This window comes from Zalophus californianus, chromosome 11 (genome assembly GCF_009762305.2).
Source record: "Zalophus californianus isolate mZalCal1 chromosome 11, mZalCal1.pri.v2, whole genome shotgun sequence".
NCBI classification, from domain to species: Eukaryota; Metazoa; Chordata; class Mammalia; order Carnivora; family Otariidae; genus Zalophus; species Zalophus californianus.
In genome coordinates, this window is record NC_045605.1 from 89276479 (window position 1) to 89298927 (window position 22449).

A 22449-nucleotide genomic window follows, 5' to 3' on the forward strand; every position below is an offset into this window, starting at 1 on the left:
TTACATGTATAGAAGGTTCACAATATTTACTATATATCACTTGGTATATACATGGATTGATAACTCACTCTCTTGGCCCTCAAAGAGTTTACAGTCCAATAGGGAAGATGTGGGGGAAAAAACCAAACCAATACTAATATCTGTATGTATATTTATCGCATATAGGATATGTAAGGATAGCAGTGGACTTACATCTATGTAAGGTACTATGGATCACAACCAAAAGACAGTTTTAAAAGCATTCTGAAAAAGCATATAGATTATATAATTAATGGTTCTGACATGATATGTTTTAATTTAAAATAAATATGGAGCTAACATAGTTCATGGCAGCTACATAAATTGTATAGTTTTAGGTTTTAGGTTGTTGTTAAATCCCTTATCATCTCACCAGTATAACTTTTGACAAAGGCTATGGAATTCATTCAGAGGATGGAGAATTAATCTTTGGAAAATTTGAATAATATAATGAGTCTATAGGAAAAATATTTAGCTTTTAAATTGTCGTAAGTTAGATGTTTATTTATACTTGCTTAGGCTTTTTTTTTTTAAATTAATGTCCTTTCCCTTTTCCATTTAACTTCTTCACTATAAGAAATGACTACTCTGCCCACTCCCTCTCCCGACACAAAAAAGGCTATTTCCACCTGTACCCATTTTTAATTGAATCTGTTATTGACTTAACCTGCACTTATGTGATTTCTCTTTTGTGTTTTATTCAGTAATTATCAAAGGAATGATTTAAAGATGCAGGTTTTACTGAAATGTGTAAGGATGAGTGTTTTATGTAAAGGGCAGCAATCTTTGTATTTCAGGCTCCTTTTATTATACTAAAATTCAGGATCTATTATTTAAATGAAGTTGACAGACAACCTATTCACCAGCTGGTAATTATAGACTGCGAATTTGGAGTTCTTGTGGCTTGATCTCATTGTATACTGTTTGAATAGAATATATCAAATGAAATGTGGGGAAATGCAAAAGAAATAAAATTGCATACACAATTAAAATACAAAGATGATATTTGCATCTTTTGCTTTCTCAGAACCTATCATGTTTCTTCAATACAAATGTATTGAAGAATTTGTTCAAAGTATTCAGTAGTTTACAAATGATTTAGTGAATCAGAATAAAGGCAATGTTCTCCTCCAAGATACTCTCACCAGCTTCATAAAAGGAAGTTTCAACTCATAGAACTCTTAATAATAGAGTATTGTTTCAACTATATAGCTTTAGATTATATAAAGTTTCTTGGTGAATGTAACCAGTGCTTTTCTCTGCATTATGAAGCCAGGAGTGGGGGTGGGTAATGATATTAAAATCCCTTTATGTTTTACAAAATGTTATTATATACATTTATCAACCATCTTATGTGGGTGTCTGGGCAGGTATTGTTAGTTCTCTGACTCCCAGTTAAAATTTCTTGCACACACTAGATTACCAATCTTTTGCTTCTGAAAAATATAAACTGTGGTAGAATCATTGGAATTATCAAATGGTCTGTAAATATAGGCCTATTTGCCTCCCTAGTTTGTGATTAAAAATACTTCAAAGGGAAAACAGAAAAAATATGCTACTCATCTGCCAAATATATTTATTGAAAAAATAGTATATACAGTGATCAGGTGAACATTTTTAATATTAACCCGGTTTCTGATTATGCAAGGTCTGTCTGAGAAGGAAAACAACTGTTGTCATTTTCCAAGACAGGGTCTGGGAAGATAAGTTGCCACATAGATGTTCCCACAAAGAAATTAACTGGATAAAGCATGAAAGGGAAGAGAAGAGACACAAGGTTAGTGGATTCTTTAAAGTTAATGGGTAAGAGCTGGAGTAAATTCTCCTTCAGAGTTCAAACTAAACCATTCCAAGAGAGTGAGGCAAGACCACCACTTTCTCAGAGCATTTAAGAAGGTCAGAGGCAAGATGATGGAAATGATGATGGGAAGGAGTGTGAGACAAGTGTACTTGTGTTTGGGGACATTAATAGAGCAGGACCTTCGGAGTCACATTGACCTAGGTTTAAATCCTAGACCCGCCACTTTTCAGGAATGTGAGTGTCACAGCAGGTCAGTTTTCAACCAAAGCCAAATCAAACCAAACATAAAATTCTAAAGTGATATACCAGAGCAACATGAAGTTTTCAAGGGAAATATTTACACACAAGTTCAGGGTTCTAGAAAGTCCTCAAGGACATAAACACATTGGGAGAGAGGACAGAGAGAGGATACATGAGGGCTCTTTCTTTGGAGAGAGTTGTGTGTGTTCTGTGAGTCTCTGCCACCCCAAAGCAGAGGTATAAGCGTACCTGTCCCCAACCTCAATTCTGTTGAAACAGGCTTCTATGGGACCCCTTGGAGTGCTTGGTATGTATTTCCTGTAATTGTAGGGGAGTAACACGATGGACTCTTATTGAGGACTATAACGGCAAGAGGCTGTAGCTATCAGCTTGAGACAGGAGAAAGAGACTGAGAGATACTTAGAGTGATGAGTAATGCCAGAGACAAGAAGGGAGAAGTACCAGTATCAGATATGTGTGACTTGGAGAAAAGAGCCAGTGTGAAGTCATTTAAAACACTGACCAAGAGAACACAAAGAGGGATGATGGGACCCCAAGAGAGAAATCCTGAGTAGATAAGTTGCCAAAGGCCAGGGTTTGAAGGAGGGGTGGCAATCCAAAGAAAATCCTTATTCCCATGCAGCAGTGTATCATCAGCTGTTTGGGGCAAGGTGGGGATGTGTTGATTCTGAGTAACATGTGAAGGTGATCGGGGAGGAAAGCACTCTGCGCTGAGCACCTGCCAGGGGAAGGGGTTATCAAGCCTCCCCATAGCAATGTCTTGTTTAACAAGAACTGTCCTCTGCTTTTACCTGTCTTCCCCAACATACCCCATTGTGTACCCCACTCAGGAAACAAACACATTTCTGTTTCCTGAGATTTTTAAAGCCATATGTGTATGTAAACAGTGGGCTGCCCTTTACTCTTTGCTGGCACCAGAAGAGTAAAGACCAGCGCTGGGAGTTGATGCGCCCGTGCCCCCGCGGATGAGAGGCAGCCCTGGGCCCTGGGTGGGCGTGTCCACAGCAGGAGCGCGCTCCCAGGCACAGCTCCGCCCCCGGGAGGCCGGGCCGCGCAGCCGCACTCCTTCTTGTACGCTTGGTGCTGCGCGGGTCGCTGCGTTCCGCCCGCCACGCAGCCTGGACTTGAGATGAGCCGCGGAGCGCTCAGTGCCAGTCTTCGGCTTCAAAAGAAAAATTCTCCAAAGGATTTTGCGGCAGTAGCTGGGCCCCTCAGGGTCACACACTTACTAATCTTGAGCAAAACAGGGAACAATGTTTACTTTAACCCCATGCACCTTCCAGAAAGCCCCACCGTGACTCTCCAGATCAACAAGTACACGCTGGTTGGTGATGTCTCCTCGCTACAGTGACATCACACGTGTGAGCAGCTGTTTACCCACCGTCTCTCCTGGTGCTCAACAGCTTCGGCCCCCACAGCATGCACATGAAGCTCGTGGCCACCATGTGCCAGACGCGGTCCCCCTCCATCAGCGTGCACAAACATTGCCTTCTCATCAGCCACATCTCCACTCCCGGGAGTTGGATTCCCACCATCATAGCATCAGAGTCATTCCTGTGGGTGCAAGTCGTGGGATAATGAACGGTGTTCAGGAGAAATTCCCTGACACGAGCCACCTGCAGGACATCGGTGATCTGCTGGCTACCGGATTTTCAGAGAGTGAGGCGGAGCTCGAAGGTGAGCACGTGACTGAGCTGCCCCAGGCTGTTGCCATAGTGGCTGAGCACCAGGCGGCTCACAGAGATCCCATCTCCGGCGGCGCTGCAGCTCATTGAGATCGAGGAGAGTGGCAGTTTCTGCCCAAGAGGTTGGAGGAACACCAGGCCACCCTCAGGCAAGGAAGAGAAGCTGCAGCTTAAGGCCCAGAGGCAGGCCCAGCAGGCCCAGAACGGTCCAGGGCAAGCACGAATGGTGAGAGGCCATGCCTGGTTGACATGAAGGGCATGGGCAGAGGCCGATGGGACAGTGATGCCCAGGATCCCGGGGGCCCGCGCAGGAAGCAGAGGAGACTGGCCAGCAGTAGCGGGAGGACGAGGAGGGAAAGCGAGAGGAAGGGGTGGGGTGTGCAACTGGATATTTCTGGCAGTTGGCGGGTGAGGAGCTTGATGACAAATTGGTCCTAAAGATGGCCAAGAGGAGAGAGCCCGCCGGGTCCCAAGGTTAGAAGCATCTGGCAAAGTGGAGTCCTCCAAAGACCATTACTAAGAGCATTTTTACACTTTTGTGAGTTTTTTTGTTTTTGCTTTAATCGGTGTCTTTTTATTAGGTGACAGTGCACTTGCTAGTGGGAGGTAAAATGACAGATATGTAGGCAAAGTTAGGGGAGCGCAGAGGTCGGGCATGGGTCCTAATGGCTCTCTATTGACGCAGTGAATTCTCCTGGATGGGACCAATTAAAAAGATAACTTTCCAGGTGCGTTTAACCATGGGACCTAGAATGATCATTATGGGTATTTAAGTTATCAACTCACTATGTGACTCCAAAAGTCTACTGGATCTTAGGATTTAAATCCTGTAGCCCAAACTAGGATCTCTACCAACCAGGGGCTTGCTTTTTGCTCCCATAGAACTTTATAAAATTGAATTTCAGGGTCATGCTTAGTGTTCTATAGAAGGATTTTACTGTAGTTACAAAGTAAATAGGAAATATAATAGAAAATTCAGGTAGAAAAGTGTTAAACTGTATAGTGAGGTAATTTACAAGGAGATAAATTGCTATAGGAAGATTGGGTCTATAAAGCATTTCCAGTAAGCTATGATTAATTGTTTTAGGGATAAATTCCTCTTCTCTTAACAGAGTGGTAGTAGTATGTGTAGAGGTCTTAAAATATATTCGCACTCCCTAAGGGAGATAAATTATACTACGTTTAATATTGAAACAGAAATAGAAAGTAGTAAATCAATAATGAATTTATATAGAAAAATATTTTATTTTCCATTAATTTTTATGGAAGTGTTTGTATGACCTGCGAACATGTTATCCAATTGGAATGACAAGTGTTTGTTTTTGTACTATTTTGTTTTGATTTTTAAATGAACATTAAGAGATGAGAGGATTTTAATATTGATTATGATTAGGAAATCGATTACAATGCTATGTGTATTAGCTAATGTTGAGTCAAATTACCTAAAGTCTTTGTTCAGTTATAATGATATTTAATTATATTGAGGAATTGCTGCTTATCAAATATTTATTGAGAGCCTACTATGTACCTGGCACTGTTGTAGATCCTAAGAAAACAGTAATAAGATACAAAGGGCCTTCCTGATAGAAAAATTGGTATCTATATATTATTCAAAAGTAAGAATAAATTAAGTTTAAAGGGACATAGAGTGGTAGTTTGCTATGTTAGAGAACTCAGGAGAGGTGTCCTTGAGAAGGTGTCTTCTGTCTTGAGTGAAGTGAAGGAATAAGTTATTTGATTATCTGGGGGAAGAATATTTCAAAAAAGTAAACAGGAGGGGCAAATACTTTAAGATACAATTTTTTCTCCAGTTCGGGGAATTGTAAGGTCAGGTTGACTCAGTGATCGAGGAGGATATTGGTAGGAATGAAGCCGGGAACATAGGGGAACCAGATCGTATAGGTATTTGTAGGAGACCACTGAAGGATTTTAGAGCAAGAGTGTAACATAATCTTATTTACATTTTAGAAGCATCTGCTCTGTGAACAACAGTTCATGGGAGGAAAAAGACAGAAGCAGAGAGACCAATTTAACAGTTATTTTAGTTATGTAGGAGAGAATGATGCTATGAGGGACTAGGGAAATTACAGTGGAAGAGGTGAGAAGTGGTCCTTTTTCATATATATTTTGAAGTGTCAAAAACTATGCCAAGTTCTTTATATATAATATCTCACCTCACCTCAAAACAACTGAATGAGGAAGACAGACATTATTTTCATCCCCATTTCCACAGGATGAATCTGTGGATGGAAGATGTCAAGTAACTTTCTCAATGTTGCTGCACTAGTAAATAGTAGAATTAAAAATGATTAAACCTGGACTTGGCTGTCTCTATAAGGTGAGTTTTTGCCTATAACATTACACTGCCTTTTATTTAACCTCATCTACAAAGTAGACCATGGCAATAGGACAGCAATAGAAAAATGACCTCAAATGTCAGGCATCCTTGCAATAAAATGGAACTTTTCTATTGATCTGGTTACTTTGTTGCTCATGGATTTCCTACGCCATCTCTGAATAAAAGCTTTAGTCCTGAACTGGAGATGGGAAGATTCTAGGAATTGCAGACAATAAGCCTATTGATAGAGAAGGAAAAAGAATGTCATATATCCTTCCTGCCCCCAACACTCCACCATGAGAACAAGGAGAAATTTGGTTTTATTTATTTATTCTTTTTAGATTGAAGAATATATTTCCTCGGTGAATTATTTCAATTAATGATCAGTTTGTAAGTATAAATGCACCAAACTTAATGGTGGTTTCTGCCAACTGACTTTAAAAATAATAAATTTACAATTTAAACAAATTTAGAGTTGTACAACCTTCACCCTAATCCAGATTTAGAACATCCTCTCATCCCCCAAATTAATCCCTGCTCCCACACCTAACTTTAGGAAACCATTGATTTTCTTTCATTCCCTATAAATCTGCCTTCTCTACAAAATTCATATAAATAAATCTTACATTGTAGTTTTTTACATTTGGTTTCTGTCACTTATCCTGCTGGCTTTGAGGTCATCCAAGTGGTAGCATATATTGGTAGTTCGTTACTTTTTATGGCTGAATACTGTTACATTGTATACATTGTATATGTCTACCACATTTTGTTTATCTTTGTCAGTTGATAGACATTTGGGTTGTTTCCAGTTTGGGGCTATTAGGAATAATGATGCTGTGAACATTCACACACATGTGGATCTGTCTTTTCATTTTGCTTGGATAGATTCCTAGAAGTGAAATTGCTAGGTTGTATGGTAAATAAATGTTTATATTTTTTAAGAAACATTTTCCAAAGTGGCGGTATCATTTTAATCTTCCCACAGCAGTGCATGATGGTTTTAGTTTTTCAGTATTCTCTTTAACGTGTAATATTATCTGACTTTTTCATGATAGCCATTTTAATGGGTGTATAGTTGTGTCTCTTTATGAGTTTAGCATTTTCCTAATGATTAATAATGTAAGCATATTTTCAAGTGCTTTTATTATTCATATATCTTCTTCTGTCAAGTGTCCATTCAAAGATACAAAATCCTTTGCTGATTTTTAAATTGGGTTGTCTTCTTCTTACTGAATTTAAGGATTATTTATATATTCTGCATATAAGTTCTTTATTAGATACATGATTTTCAAATATTTTTCTCTCAGTCTGTGGCTTGACTTTTCATCTTCATAATGGTATTTTTTTAAGCAGAAACATTTTTAATTTTGATGATCAGTTTATCAATTAATTATTTAATGGATCATGTTGAAGTATAATAATTTTTTTTTGCCAAAGTCAAGATCACAATGACTTTCTTTTCTTATTTTCTAGAAGTTTGATAGTTTAATTCTTTTTTTTTAAAATTTTTTATTGTTATGTTAATCACCATATATTACATCATTAGTTTTTGGTGCAGTGTTCCATGATTCATTGTTTGTTCATAACACCCAGTGCTCCATGCAGAACGTGCCCTCCTCAATACCCATCACCAGGCTAACCCATCCCCCTACCCCCCTCCCCTCTAGAACCCTCAGTTTGTTTTTCAGAGTCCATCATCTCTCATGGTTCGTCTCCCCCTCTGACATACTCCCCTTTTCTTCCTCTCCTATTATCTTCTTCTTTTCCTTTTTTCTTAAAATATGTTGCGTTATTTGTTTCAGAAGTACAGAACTGTGATTCAACAGTCTTGCACAATTCACAGCGCTCACCGTAGCACATTTAATTCTTACATTCATGTCTGTGAGAATACTAGATCCATTAACATGGTTGTCTTTAGATTTATTTAGATCTTCTTAAATTCCTTTCAATAATGCTTTATAGTTTTAAGTGTAAAAGTTATGCACTTCTTTGTATAGTAAATATATTCCTGGGTATTTTATTCTTTTATGCTATCATAATAGAATTACTTTCTTAATTTCATTTTTGTAATATTCACTAATGTAATTGGCTTTAATATATTTATCATCAACAATAATAGTGAATCTTGCAATCTTGATGACTTCATTAATTATTAGTTTTATTGATGTTATTGGATTCCATAGGATTTTCTATGTAGACGATCATGTCAACTGCAAATAAGATAATTTTACTTATTCTTTTCTTTTGTCAGCCATGGTAGGAACCTTTAGTACAAGGTTAATAGATGTGGCAAGAATGCACATACATGTTCCTCATTTTTGGAGGAAAGCATTCTTTTTCACCACTTAGGGTTATGTTAGGTTGGGTATTTTGTAGAGATTATCAGGTTGAATAAGTTGTTTCCTATTATTCATAGTTTGCAGATGTTCTTCATCAGTTTTTAATCATCATAGATTCGTTTTTTGAATTGCTTTTTCTGTGTTTAATGAGATGGTCATGTGTTTTTGTATTTTATTTTATTAATATGGCGTAAAACGTTATTTCTTTTTATTGTTAAGCCAACCTTACATTCCTGAGGTAAATAGCATTTGGTTATTGTTATACACTGCATGTTTGTGTTATCCCCAAATTCATATCTTGAAACCCCCAACGTGATGGTATTTGGAGATGGGGTCTTTGGGAGGTAATTAGGTCATAAGAATGGAGCCTTCATGATGACATTAGTGTCCTCATAAGAAGAGACATGAGAGAGCATTTTTCTTTCCACCATGTCAGGATACAATGAGAAGAATGCCATCTGCAAATCAAATAAAAAGGATTCTCAGCAAGAACCAAATGGACCAGCACCTTGATTTTGGACTTCCCAACCTTCATAACTGTGAGTGGTAAATTTCTGTTTTTTAAGCCACCTAGTCTATGGTATTTTGTTATAAGCAGCCTAACTAAAACAATTATAGTGCATAATAGCTTATTTAATTTACTGACATTTTATCAAGGATTTTACATATATGACCAAGAGGGATATTTTTCTGTTCTCTTTTCTTGGGTTATCTTTGGATTGAATAACAAAGTAATGCTAGTCTTAGAAAATGGGTTGGTAAGTGATTCCTCTTCTTACATTAAAAAAATAATTTGTAAAAAATTTATAATAATTCCTTCCTTTGTTTGATAGAATTCACCCTGAGCTTTTCTTTGTGGGAACATTTTCAATTACCAGTTTCTTTATATTTTATAAGTATATTAAGATTTGCTGTTTCTTCCTAAGTCACTTTTGATCATTTCTTTGTACATTTTCCTGCTTCATCTCAGTTATATAATTTGTTGGTATAAAGTTATTCACAGTAATCCCTTACATATTTTTGTTTCTCTAAGGTCATTAATGATGTTTCCTTTTTTCTTTCTGGCTTTTGGTAATTTGCGTTTTTTGAATTCTTCAAAAAACAAAACTTCAGGTTTCATTGATTTTTCTCAGTTGTTTATCTGCTATTTCATTGATGCCTCTTCTAATACGTTTTAGTTCTTCGCTTCTAGTTGTTTAGAGTTTAGTTGCTCATGAGTATCTAGTTTCTTAAGGTGGAAACTTGGGTTATTATTGAGACCTTTCTTTCTATCCGATATAAGCCAAATGACTATAAATTTCTCTCTAGGCGCTGTTTTAGCTGCATCACATAAATTATGGCATATAGTGTTTTCATTTTCATTAATTTCAGAATATTTTCTGTTTTACCTGTGATTTTTCCTTTGATCCATGTAGTTAGAATAGTGTTGTTTAATAATATTAGGGGATTTTCCATATTTCTTCCTGTTGTTGATTTCTAATGTATTTATTGTAATCAGATCCCCTGACACCAACTCTTTTTGGGTTTCCAGATCCAATTCCAATATGTGCCTGAATGTTCCCCCCTCCCCCCCGCCCTGATACAACACCAAGCAAACATTGGACACCAGTGAAGTATCCAAGAATTCAACTCAGTTGTTACCCTACCTGAGAGAGCATCAGATTCCACAGCTTAAGGGTTCAGTTCTATAAGACTTTCCTCTACCCTGAACCCCCACCCCCTTCAGATGCTAGTTGCAAGCCCTAGGTTGTTATGTGTGTTGACAGACTGGCTACAGATTAGAGGTTCTGACCTCCTCCTCCTTAGGTTCTTTTAATTTGCTAGAGTGGCTCACAGAACTCAGGGAAACACTTCAGTAGTTAAATGAAGAGATGCATAGGGTGATGTATGGAGAAAGGGTACAGAATTTCCATGCGTTCTCCAGATATATCACTCCCCCCTCCCCTCATCTCCACATGTTCACCAACCCAGAGGCTCTCTTAACCAAGTCCCCTTGGGTTTTTGTGGAGGCTTCATTGCATAGTCATGATTGACTAAGTCCTTGGCCATTGGCTAGTTCAACCTCCATCCCCTTCAGGGGACTGAAGGTTTCAACCCTCTAATCACATGGTTGGTCCTTCTGGCAACCAGCCCCTGCCCTTGGGTGGGGTCCAAAAGTCACCTTCATTAATACAAAAAAAAGACACCTGCTTCACTCTCAACACTTAGGAAGTTCCAAGAGTTTTGGGAGCTGTAAGCTAGTAACTGGATGAAGACCAAATACATATGAGAAATATATTTTGGTCATCTGAATGAATACGTATTCCTTAGAAATCACAATATTCTATAAGATAATACACTATGTATGATTTCAGTACTTTTGAAAGTAGTATGACTTGTTTTATTGCCTAGCATATGGTGTATCCTGGAGAATGGTCATAAAAAGAATGTGGATTCTGCTGTTGTTGGGTGGAATTTATTATAGATCTCTGTTAGGTTGATAATGTTGTTCAGGTCTTCTATATGGTTTCTGAGTTTTCTGAGTAGTTCTATCACTTACTGAATAAAGTATCAAACTTTCTCATTATTTTTGTTGAATTGCCTATTTCTCCCTTTAGTTCTGTCCATTTTTTATTTCATATATTTTGGGCCAGTGTTGTTAGGTGCATACATGTTTATAATTGTTATCTTTTCTTGATGTATTGATCCTTTTATCATTATGGAATTACATAACATTTCTTTCCTAATGTCTGTTTTGTGTTATATTAATATAACATTCCAGATCTCTTATGTTTACTGTTGGCATGATAAATCTTTTTGTATAATTTTAATTTAAATCTACTCTTTGTCTCGTCATTTCAGGTAAATATCTTGTAAACAGCTTACAGTTGGTCTTGCTTTTATTTTTCTCCCCCCATATACAATCTGACAATCTGTTCCTGTTGATTGGGGTATTTAGACTATTCCTATTCGAAGTGATTATTGATATAGTTGAATTTATCTTTGTCATTTGTAATTTACCTTCTAGTTTCTAATTTGTTATTTATTTTTTCTCTGTTACTCCAAGGCTGCATCCTTTTGTGCTAAATAAGTATTTTTTAATGTGGAATTTGCATTCATCTGTTGATTTTTCAGTGAATTTATTTGGTCATTTTCTGATGGTTGTTTTAAGGATTATAATATGCATATTAACTTAATCACAAATTACTTCAGATTAATACCAGGCCAATTTTGGTTAAATTATCAAACCTTATTCCAGTATACATTCATTCCCTCTCCCTTCCTTTTGCTGTTATTGTCAAATATGTTCTATTTATATATATTCTGAGTCGAAGCAATACAGTGTTATCACTTTATATAATCTTTTGCCTTCTGTAAAAGTTAAGAATGAAGATAAAAGCATATTTATATATTTATATAAATCTACAGAAAACAGATTTACATTTCTATTGTTTATATTAACTCATATGTTTGCCTTTTCCTGTGATCTAAATTTGCTTCTGTGGATTTCATTTGCAATCTGGTGTCATTTTTGTCAGCCTGAAGAAATACCTTTGATATTTCTTGTAAGGCAGTTCTGCCAGCGAAAATTGTCTTATTTTTCATTTCACCTTATTTTTGTAGAATTGTTTTGCAATGCATAGGATTCTTTGTTGACCATTTACATTTTTTCCACCACTTTGAATATGCCATACCACTACCTTCTGACTTCCATTGTTTCTTTTTTTTTTAATGATTTTATTTATTTATTTGACACAGAGAGAGAGAGAATAAGCGGTGGAGCAACAGGCAGAGGGAGAGGGAGAAACAGGCTTCCCGCTGAGCAAGGAGCCTGGTGTGGGGCTCCATCCTAGGATTCTGGGATCATGACCTGAACCAAAGGCAGACACTTAACTGACTGAGCCACTCAGGCGCCCCTCACCTTCATTTTTTCTGATGAGAAACAATAATATTGATGCTCCTTTGTATGTAATGAATTGTTTTTTCTTGCTGATTTCAAGATTTTGACTTTGCCTTTAAATAGTTTGAATATGATGTCTCTAAATATGGATCTCTTTGTATTTATCCTGCTTAGGTTTTTGAGGTTCTTGGCTGTGTAAATATTATTTTAATCAAATTTGCAAGTTTTTAGACCTATTTTATCAAATATTTTGTTTGCTTCATCTTTTCTTCCCTGTAACAGTGATCAGTCTTAGTCAGGAATATGCTTGTCTCCTAACCACATGATATCAAGCTAGTAGACATGGTATGTTGACCACCCCTGCCTTCACTCACGTACCTCTGAGAAGTCACATCCACTGACAGTGTTGCTGGGCATGGGTGTCACCTGTCACCCCAAATAAAGTAAGCCCCCTTTTCATGCTGTAGAGACTCTGATAGTCCTTGTGTCTTAACCCATCCTGGCAGAACCGCCAAGCCAAGTTGGGAGTGCAGGAGAGAATGGGAGCATGTCCAGGCCAGGATGCCATAGATCTCCACTCTTCTTGCTTAACGTCCAGCTGTTTTTAAGTCATAAGTACTTTGCAGATTGTATTTTACTTTTGATTGATTTCTGGAGGACTGAAGTGGTTTTCTTCGTTTTTGTTTTATGTTTTTGGTCTATTGTTTGGCTATATACTTGCTTTTTGAGAAGAGAATTTGCCATTCTCTTCAATCGGTCATAGCCATAATTCCTGCCACTCTTAAAAAAAAAGAAAAGAAAAAGAAAAAAGAAAGAAAAAACCCCAAAACCAAACAAAACCCACTTTATTTTGGCCAATTAATTAACTGGCTTAGGGTGGGTCTGTGTATCAAAAAATTTTGCCTTCAGACTGCATGACACACTGCTTTCTGAAGTGAAGGGGCTTTCAGTTAGGACATTTTGATATGAAAAGTTGTCTTCTCAGTTTTTTTGTTTGAATACAATGCAAAACTTGTTTAAAATATCAAAAACTCAAGGCTTGCATAATATACTGTGGAAGCATAGATTCTGAGAAAATTTATCTTTAATACATATTAAAGAAGTTATTTATTGTTTTTGTTTTGTTTCCCCTTCCATCTCTTGTAAAGAAGGAGGTTCATGCCAGGCCAAATTGAACCTTCAGCTGCTCAAAACTTTGCTCTGCTTTCCTGACTCCCCATCAGGGGATATCATTACCTACAGCAATTTAATTATGATACTCTTTACTCAAACCCTGCGAGAACTCAGAAGTGGGTTAAATTGGGAAATTTGATAAAAGAACAATATCTTGCTTCAATAAAATGCCTCTTTATTTAATGGGGCAGGATAAAAACTAACATGCATTTTAAATGTCTTCACCTGTGTCACTAATGGCATCATAAGTTGCTTAAATGAAACTATTCTACAGTTCTGGTTGACTCAACTATTTCACTAAACTTGGCTTGGTGGAGCCTTCTCCTAAACTAGAGTATTATGATTGAGAAGCAGTAACAAAAAACAAGCTATTACTTTCTGCCTGAAAATTTATAAGAGATCTAAAAAAAAAGGTGTTTATAAACTTTATAGTTTATCTTTATATCTTTATATAAGATATGGTATATATAAAGATATATACCATATCTTTAAAGTATTTGCATTTATGTTTTGTTTTTATTTAACCGTAAAAGACAGTTTAGCTTTTCTAACTACTTATACCCCAATATGAATTTTTGTTACCTTCCTTTTAGTATCACTTCAGTTTTACCTGGGTTTATACTTGCTAAAGTTATTGGCTAAATGTTCTTTCTTTCTTTCTTTCTTTTTTAAAAAGACGTATTTATTTGAGAGAGAAAGAAAGAGAGAGCAAGCAAGCAGGGGGAGGGGCAGAGGGAGAGAGAGAATCCTCAAGATCCTGAAGCAGACTCCTTGCTGAGCGTGGAGCCTGACAAAGAGCTTGATTCCAGAACCCTGAGATCATGACCTTAGCCAAATCAAGAGTTGGCCACTTAGCTTACTGAGCCACCCAGGTGCTGCTTTGCTACATTTTCTTATCTACTTTGTATATAGGAGTGGCCATGAAACTTAGCTTCAGAGAGGTAAACCAACATTCCAAATTTTACACAGTAATTTCTTGTGGAGCTGGGACACAAAACTGTACCTTCAATGTCTAATAGAAACTTTTGCTGTTAAAATAACTTTCTAAGCCATCCTGTAGGGATAGGTTAATCTCTAGATTAGCCACAGTTAACTTTTAATATGGATTTCATTCTTAGTAGTCGCTGATCCTATAGAATTTTTTCTTTTAGCTCTTTATGAACAAAATGAAAACCATTCTAGGTAAAGAGAGTTTATTCATATACATTTTAAACCTGATCACATTTGGGTGATGTAATAGTGATGATCTACAAATGGCCAAAGAGGACTCACTATTCAAAAGGTCATAGAATTTCCATCCATCATAAGATTAAATAACAGAAAACAAAGGTGCAACTGCATGTAATGGGTCATTCTGAATGCTGGGTATCCAGTAGAATCAATAGACCATTAGTTCGGTTTTGACCCACAAATGAAAGAAAGAAAATTGACAGATCATAGTTTTCTGATCAACCACTGAAGAAAAAAAAGGTGGACTTAGGTTACATATGGCTTCTTTAAAATGATCCAATATCAGGAATCATGAAAGCAGACATTTTTATTTGAAAGTAAATTTGGTGTTGTTATTGCTGTCATTGTGAGCTTAGGTTTCTAGCACTACCCTCTACCTTCAAATCGTGTAGGATGGAGGAAGCTGTTTTGGTGGATGAGAAGTGAGGATGGGCATTAAAAGACATGGGAGTGGAGGCTTCTGGATGGACCAGTAACTTAGTCACTTCAGTGAGGTCACCGAATCTTTTTACTGAACCTGGTTGGATTTTTTTTTTTTTTACCTGAAAAATGAGAAGAGTTTCATAATTCATCAATTCTAATGCCTACTCCTCCTACCCCTATTTTTACCCCCTTTAAATTGGAGCACATCTAACAATAAATACCACCTCCTGAGTGAGGGCATGTTTTCAGTCTTAGTTGTACTTAAAATGATGATCCATCTTTTAGTTGATGGTGCCATTAACCTGATCAAACCACCTCAAATCTTATAGAGAAAATCTATTTAAAAAGTTAAATGCAGGATGCCATTTTAAGACATTATCACAAATACTTAGGAATATTAAAATTACTTCAGCTTTTGGGGCACCCGGGTGGCTCAGTCATTAAGCATCTGCCTTACACTCAGGTCATGATCCCAGGGTCCTGGGATTGAGCCCCGCATTGGGGTCCCTGCTCCGCAGGAAGCCTGCTTCTCCCTCTCCCACTCCCCCTGCTTGTGTTCCCTCTCTCACTGTGTCTCTCTCTGTCAAATAAATAAAATCTTTTAAAAAAATTGCTAAAATTACTTCAGCTTTTAAAAAATGACCCTAAACAAGTACTTAAAAACACAAACATTAAACATGCTATTTGTTTAATAATGCCAGACTGTATTCTTGAAATAAAACTTGATTCTCCATTTGAAAAGGATACACAATCTATTGGTGAGTGGTGTGGAAAGAAAACTGAAAGATCAAAATTAAGACATATTTTGGGGATGCTGATCTTCAAGGACAGAGAAGGAAGTTAATGTCTAGGCAGAAAAAGCAAGTTACCAAGGAAGAGGAAAATTTTAAGTTAAGTTTCTTTTCGCAACAGCATATATCAAAAAACTGCAGCAATGTACATTATCTTTTGCATGAAACAAAATATCACGAATAATTTAAACCCAGCCAAATTGTCTTTATTATTTAAATAAAGCCAAGGGACAGACATTCTCAAAAGGCAAGAATTAAGCAATTATATCACCCATCCATTTTTCTTAAAGGATAACAAATCTTGATAATGAAATCCAGCCCACAGAAGAATTAATTCATAATAAGGAACTTAGGACTGAATATATGTGAAAGGGACTGGCACTGAGCATTTAGTCAATTTTAAATAATGATTATACAAGATAATATATGTTAAGAACACTGACAGTGTAAAATTTCAATATAGTTAAGAAAATTGGAAGGAGAATGAAGTTCTTGCTCATCTTTCATAGCAGAGTCAGTTAGAGTTTAAAGTTGATTAAACTTGTAAAGTGAAGTTAAAAACTATTTCAACCTCAATATTTCTCACGGTTCTTAATTAAATTTTGTATCAAGATATTCTAGTAATACCTTTTACTGTTAAGACACACTTCTTTAAATTTAATAACTATTTTAGTTTAGCTAAAAGTCAGCATTTTTATTACATATGTTAATTTTAATTGAAATTAATCTCAATATTTAATTTTTTAAAGTACAGATAATATGAATTCATGTTCACTAATGTCTTTATAAATAATAATCTTGTGGTTCTATCTACTTAGCCTGATAGAATAATTTACAAGATCACCATATTACACATATAAATAATATAATATATCATACATATAGAACCTCACCATCCTGAATGAAGTACGCTGAACGCTGGCAATTGTTATTTCTCAGTGGTAGGATTTAGAGTGATTTGATACCTTCTTCTTTACTCTTTTTTTATTAAAAAAACCCTAAGAGCATATCTATTTCTACATTTACAAATGACAATAAATTTAAATGGAAGTTTGTATACATTTCTAACTAAATCCTATTCACCATTCACAGGCTGCACCATGCTTTTTTGCAATCTGCTCCTGCCTTGTGTGGCTATACCCTTTTGAATGCTGCTGGTCTTAGCTGCATTTTTCAGTTTCTTTACTCAGTCTTGAGGAGTCCATACTAAGATGTGGACAATCTCTTGCTTTGCATTCTTCAAGTTACTACTCCTAAAGGGCAACTAAAAATGCCTTTTAAAAAATCCAGCATTAGTTTATCAACTGGAACATCAGTTTTGCATAGTCGTTAAGATCATGTCCTTTGAGGTCACATAACTCTTGGTCACTCAGGGCACTGCCAATTACAAAGTATGTGACCTTGAGCTACCTAGCATCACTCAGACACATTTTTCATTTCTATAATATTGACTTAATGAAAGTATCAAGCTCACAGGGTTATTTTAAAGATTACATTATGTAGCATTTGCAAAGCACTTAGCATAATGACACACATGTAGAGCTTAGTCGGCAAAAGCCATACAAATAATCAATTGCCATTGTCCTAAATTCGGCAGAGGAGATATACAGGACACTGTGGGAGGACATGGCAGGTCCGAACCTGATCAGGAAGTTCAGCAAATATTTCCAATGCTCCGAATCATCCATCCACAACAGCATTTCCACAAATTATCTAGTGTAGTAGGAGACCTCTGTGAATTTCTGATGATGGTAAGGAAAAATGGTTTCCCTTATTACATTAGATTAGAAATCTGTTTTCTGTTCTTACAAAAAAAGAAAAATCAGAAGACACCATGTGAATTTGGAGGAATCACTTGCCTGAGAGTAGCTCATTAGGTAATGAGATGTCAAAGAATCTTACCTGTATCATAACTTTTATGATAACTTTAAGCATAAAAGTGCTTTCCCCCTTTTTAAAATTTTTAATAAGAAGTGAAAGAATTTGGGGGCGCCTGGGTGGCTCAGATGGTTAAGCCACTGCCTTCAGCTCAGGTCATGATCCCGGGGTCATGGGATTGAGCCCCACATCGGGCTCCTGGCTCAGCGAGGAGCCTGCTTCTCCCTCTGCCTCTCTCCCTGCTCATGCTTTCTCTCTTTGTATCTCTGTGTCTCAAATGAATAAATAAAATCTTAAAAAATAAGAAGTGAAAGAATTTGAAAGAGAACTGAAATATACCCTGAAAAGTTTAATCTACTACCCAAAGGAAAAAGATTACCAAAAATTATTGGCATCACAAACAAACAACATACATACTGCGCTGAAGATACTGATATTTTTAATTGTAAATCCTGAGGGCTTTTGAGGTATCAGTGAGTTTTATTTTCCTGACCCAGAAACCTGTATTCAATATACTTTCTGAACTATACCTTATGTACAACAGAGACCCTTCTACCAACTAACATATTAGGAAACACTTACAGTTGTGTTAATAACACCAAATGCATCCTCCTTAGCCCAGGACTAAAATGCCTGCTCCTTCCTCTTGTTGGAAAAATCTTTCTGCTCTGCCTGTGCCACAGAGGGTCAAAGAGGTATTTCAGAGGCTCTGCAGGTTCCTTCCTAGACAACTATCTGGGAATGGCTGTTAGAATGTGAGTGGAGAGCACAGCAGATCCTCCCAGGCATTCACGGCTTTAGAAGGGTTGTCCTAAGCCCCATACTTTAGAAAGTCTAAATTGTGTCAAAGTGACAAAATGTTGACTTAGGAAGTGAGGTGGTTGGAGAAAGGTAAGGGGTTGAACAAAGGAGATACTTAAATAATTTGAAAAATCTGGAAGTCCTTTCCACCAAAGCACCACTAAATCTGTGGGGCAAACAGAGTTAGTCCAGCACCTTTTCAGACCTCAGACCATCCTATGTTTTGTTTTGTTTGCTTTTGTCTTCAAATCTTTGTTTAATGACAGCTTGAAGGTAACCACCCCAGCACACATATGTTGGGGGGAAATGAGGGGCCATAGTGGCTATTGCTCAGAGCATCCTTATGTAAGGAATGAAGAGAGTAGCTGCACCTGGGATGACAAGTATTTCTTGGAGTACCCCTCTGTGCGCACACAGGTTGATGGGTATAGCAACCGACCATATATATGTGAAAATTTTCAGAACTAGTTTGAATCTATCTTATAAATATGTTGAAAGAGCAAAAATATCATGAAGAGTCAGTTTATATCCACCCTCCACCCGCCCCAGATGGCACCATCGCTGTAATTGCTTCTCTTGCAAAACGTTTTCTAAGTGCCAAGTTATGCAGGGAATGAAGCGTTACCTAGCAATATGGCCAACTTTCAATTATCCATGGCAATGGGAGACAGAGATAGTAGAGATAATTAAAATTCACAGACTGTCCCCAAACTTGAGTTTAATCATTTACATCTTTCTCCTCTTGCACTAAGCTTGTTGGAAGCACTACCTAGAGATGATGTCTTTTGATTTCGGGTTTCATCTCTTTTCATGTCGCTTGTTCTCCAAACAGGGAAAACAACAGAAAGCTTTATTTAATCTTTCTATCTTCAGGGCCTAATAACAAATTTGGATCATAGTGGATGTTAAAAAATATCGAACTGTTAGACTGGAATGAAATGGCTGCAGTTTGGTATTGTGGAGTGAAAGGATCCGTCTAATTCCTGAAGTGGGAGCTGGATATGGTCTTTCCTTATTTCTGCAGGTGAGATCAGCCAGAGTTTCATAGTATTCAAAGAATGCAAATAGCTTTCCTTCTCAAATTATTATACTTAAACTCATTCATTCAGTCATTCACAAATGTTAAGTGTTTACAATGTGCTGGTCTTTGTTCTGAGTATTGGACATTCCCCGAAGAACAGGGTAGTTAAGGTTCTTCCCTTCATGGAGCTTAGATTCTAGTTGGAGAAGCCAGATTAAAAGCAAATTAAAAATATATATATATTAGTGGAATGTGTTAGTGCTGTGAAGAAAATACAAGGAGACACAATACTGTGTAATTTGGGCTGGGAAGCATTCTAATCATGCTTCTAATCATAGCATGATTAGAAATTCCTCTCTGTTGATATATAAGATAGACCCCACTATGCCAGAGAAAGAGCATTCCAGGTAAAAAGGATTTAAGCAGAGAAAGAATTTTAATCTTAGAACAAATATCCAGTAGTATAAAATCTCAACTCTTACATCACTTCTTCAAATGGATCAGCTGGGAGCCAAGAGAGTTATCCTTCTTTCCTGATTCTCAAATAGGAAGCTTTAAAATGCTAATCCCTAGGTCTAAACAAGTGATTCTTCACTGTATTTAGGTCATAGATCTCATTTGCGTCTCTAATTGAATGTGTGGCACACATACATGCAAGGTGCATTCTTTTTAAAGTAATTCTGGACTTCAGTGACAACAGGTCATTTAATTGTTGGAAACTTAGGATATTTTATTCAGTCATTTATTGAATGCCACTTTTTATTCGGTACTGTTCTCAGGCACTAAGGTTAAACACAAAGACCTACTTCTCATGGAGCTTTGTCTATAGCATAATTTTTAGGTGGCTTTACAAATGCCTGTGACCTTATTTTCTGCTCACTTCTTTTCAGGCCAAACATTTTAGTGATTGCCACTGCCAGGAGCCTGCTAATATGAGAGATAAATATAGTGTTCTTCTAACTTTGAGCAGTTATCTTGCTATTTTATTGTCTTGCCAAGAAAGCTGTACTCATCTCTATAATTCTGGTATTCAAATTAAGGTAACTGAGTCATACCCCCTCCTTGAGATTGTTGAAGTAAGATAATGTATGCTTTTCGTCCCTCTGAGCAGAAACAAGTTTATCATGGAGGCCACCAACTAGTGACTCTCCAGTGGTTTTCATGAAATTCTTTTCTTTTTTCTTCATTTGCCTCTAGTCACATATCCTAGCACATATGAGAGTTGGGGCTTCACCAGAGCGCAGAGAACAGTGGTAAGATGATGCTTTTAACCCTGAGGAGTCTGAGTTGATGATCTGGAGGAAGTTCCTCCATTTCCACAGTAGGGGGCAGACCTGAAGCCTGGCTTTGAGAACCAGGTGGAAAAGTCCACAGCCCTGCCCTGTTTGTTCATAGGCAAAAGACAGAGGCCCACCACTCTCACTGGTGGCAATTGGAGAGCTTCCTCAGGATGAAGGGTATCTCTACTCCTTTGCAGACATGGAGTGGGCTGCAGAGGCCTTGATGAGGACGTACCCGGGATGAAATTCAGTTTTTATTGTCACTTCCCCGTGTGTACCATCGTGTTGAAGGTCTGTGGAGAGGAGACTGGTTAGCACCATCAGCACCTGGAGTTTTTATGATTGAACAGATCTAATTTTGAAGCTCATGTACTGTAGACATAAATTCTCAAAGTGATTGCTACTCATCAAGTCCAATTTATCTCATCATAAAAATTGTATAAGCTAAAATATTAATAGCAATTTTCTAGGTTTGGGCCTGTCTCCTCCCAGTTGATGATTTACTCACCACCAATAGATTCAGTATACTTTTTTTTTTCATTTGACCACTTTACTAAGAAATAATTGATGTATAATAACCTGCACACATATAAAGTGTACAGTTTGGTAAGTTCTGTCATAGGTATATCGCTGTGGAACCATCACCACCATCAAGATAATGAATGACTCATCCTCAAAAGTTTACTGATGCCCCTTTGAAATCAGTCCCTCCTGTCACACCTCCCATCAGGCAACCATTGATCTATCTGCCTCCTGTAACTACAGATTAGTTGGCAATTTCTAGAATATATAGAAGGAATCATATAAGTATGTACCTTTTTTTTTTTTTCTTTTTGGTCTAACTTCTTTCACTCAACATGATTATCTTGAGAAACCTTGATGGGTTGCTAAATGTATCAATAGATTTTCATTTTTTATTACTGAAATATAATTTACATGCCATCAAATTTACTCCTCTTAAAATATACAATTCAGTGATTTTTTTAGTGTATTCAAAAGATTGTACACTTTCTAATTCCAGAACTCCATTGTCTAATTCCAGAACGATTTTATCTCCCCCACAAAAAAATCCTATACCCATTAGCAGTCACTCCCATTTTCTCTTCCCCCAAGTCTCTGGCAACCATTAATTTACTTTCTGTCTTATGGACTTGCTTATTCCAGAAATTTTACATAAATGGATAACACAATATTTGGTCTTTTGTGTGTGGCTTCTTTCAGTTAGCATAGTTTTTTCAAGGTTCATCCTTGTGGTATTTATCAGTGTTTAATTCCTTTTTATGGCTGGGTAGTACTCCATCCTATGGATATGTTACATTATATTTATCCATTCATCAGTTGATTGTCACTTAGGGTTGTTTTCACTTTGGGGCTATTGTGAATAATCCTACTATGAACATTCCTGTACAAATTTTTGCATGAAAATATGCTTCTGTTTGTCTTGGGTATACATCTAGGAGTGGAGTTTCTCAGTCATATGGTAATCCTATGTTTAACCTTTGAAGAACTGTCAAACTATTTTTCAGGTGG

At 36.9% G+C, this 22449-nt stretch overlaps 1 pseudogene; it reads left to right on the top strand.

The window, feature by feature from the left end:
- The first annotated feature begins 3045 nt into the window (after window positions 1–3045).
- Window positions 3046–22449, top strand: part of LOC113913601 — a 55760-nt pseudogene continuing 36356 nt past the window's right edge.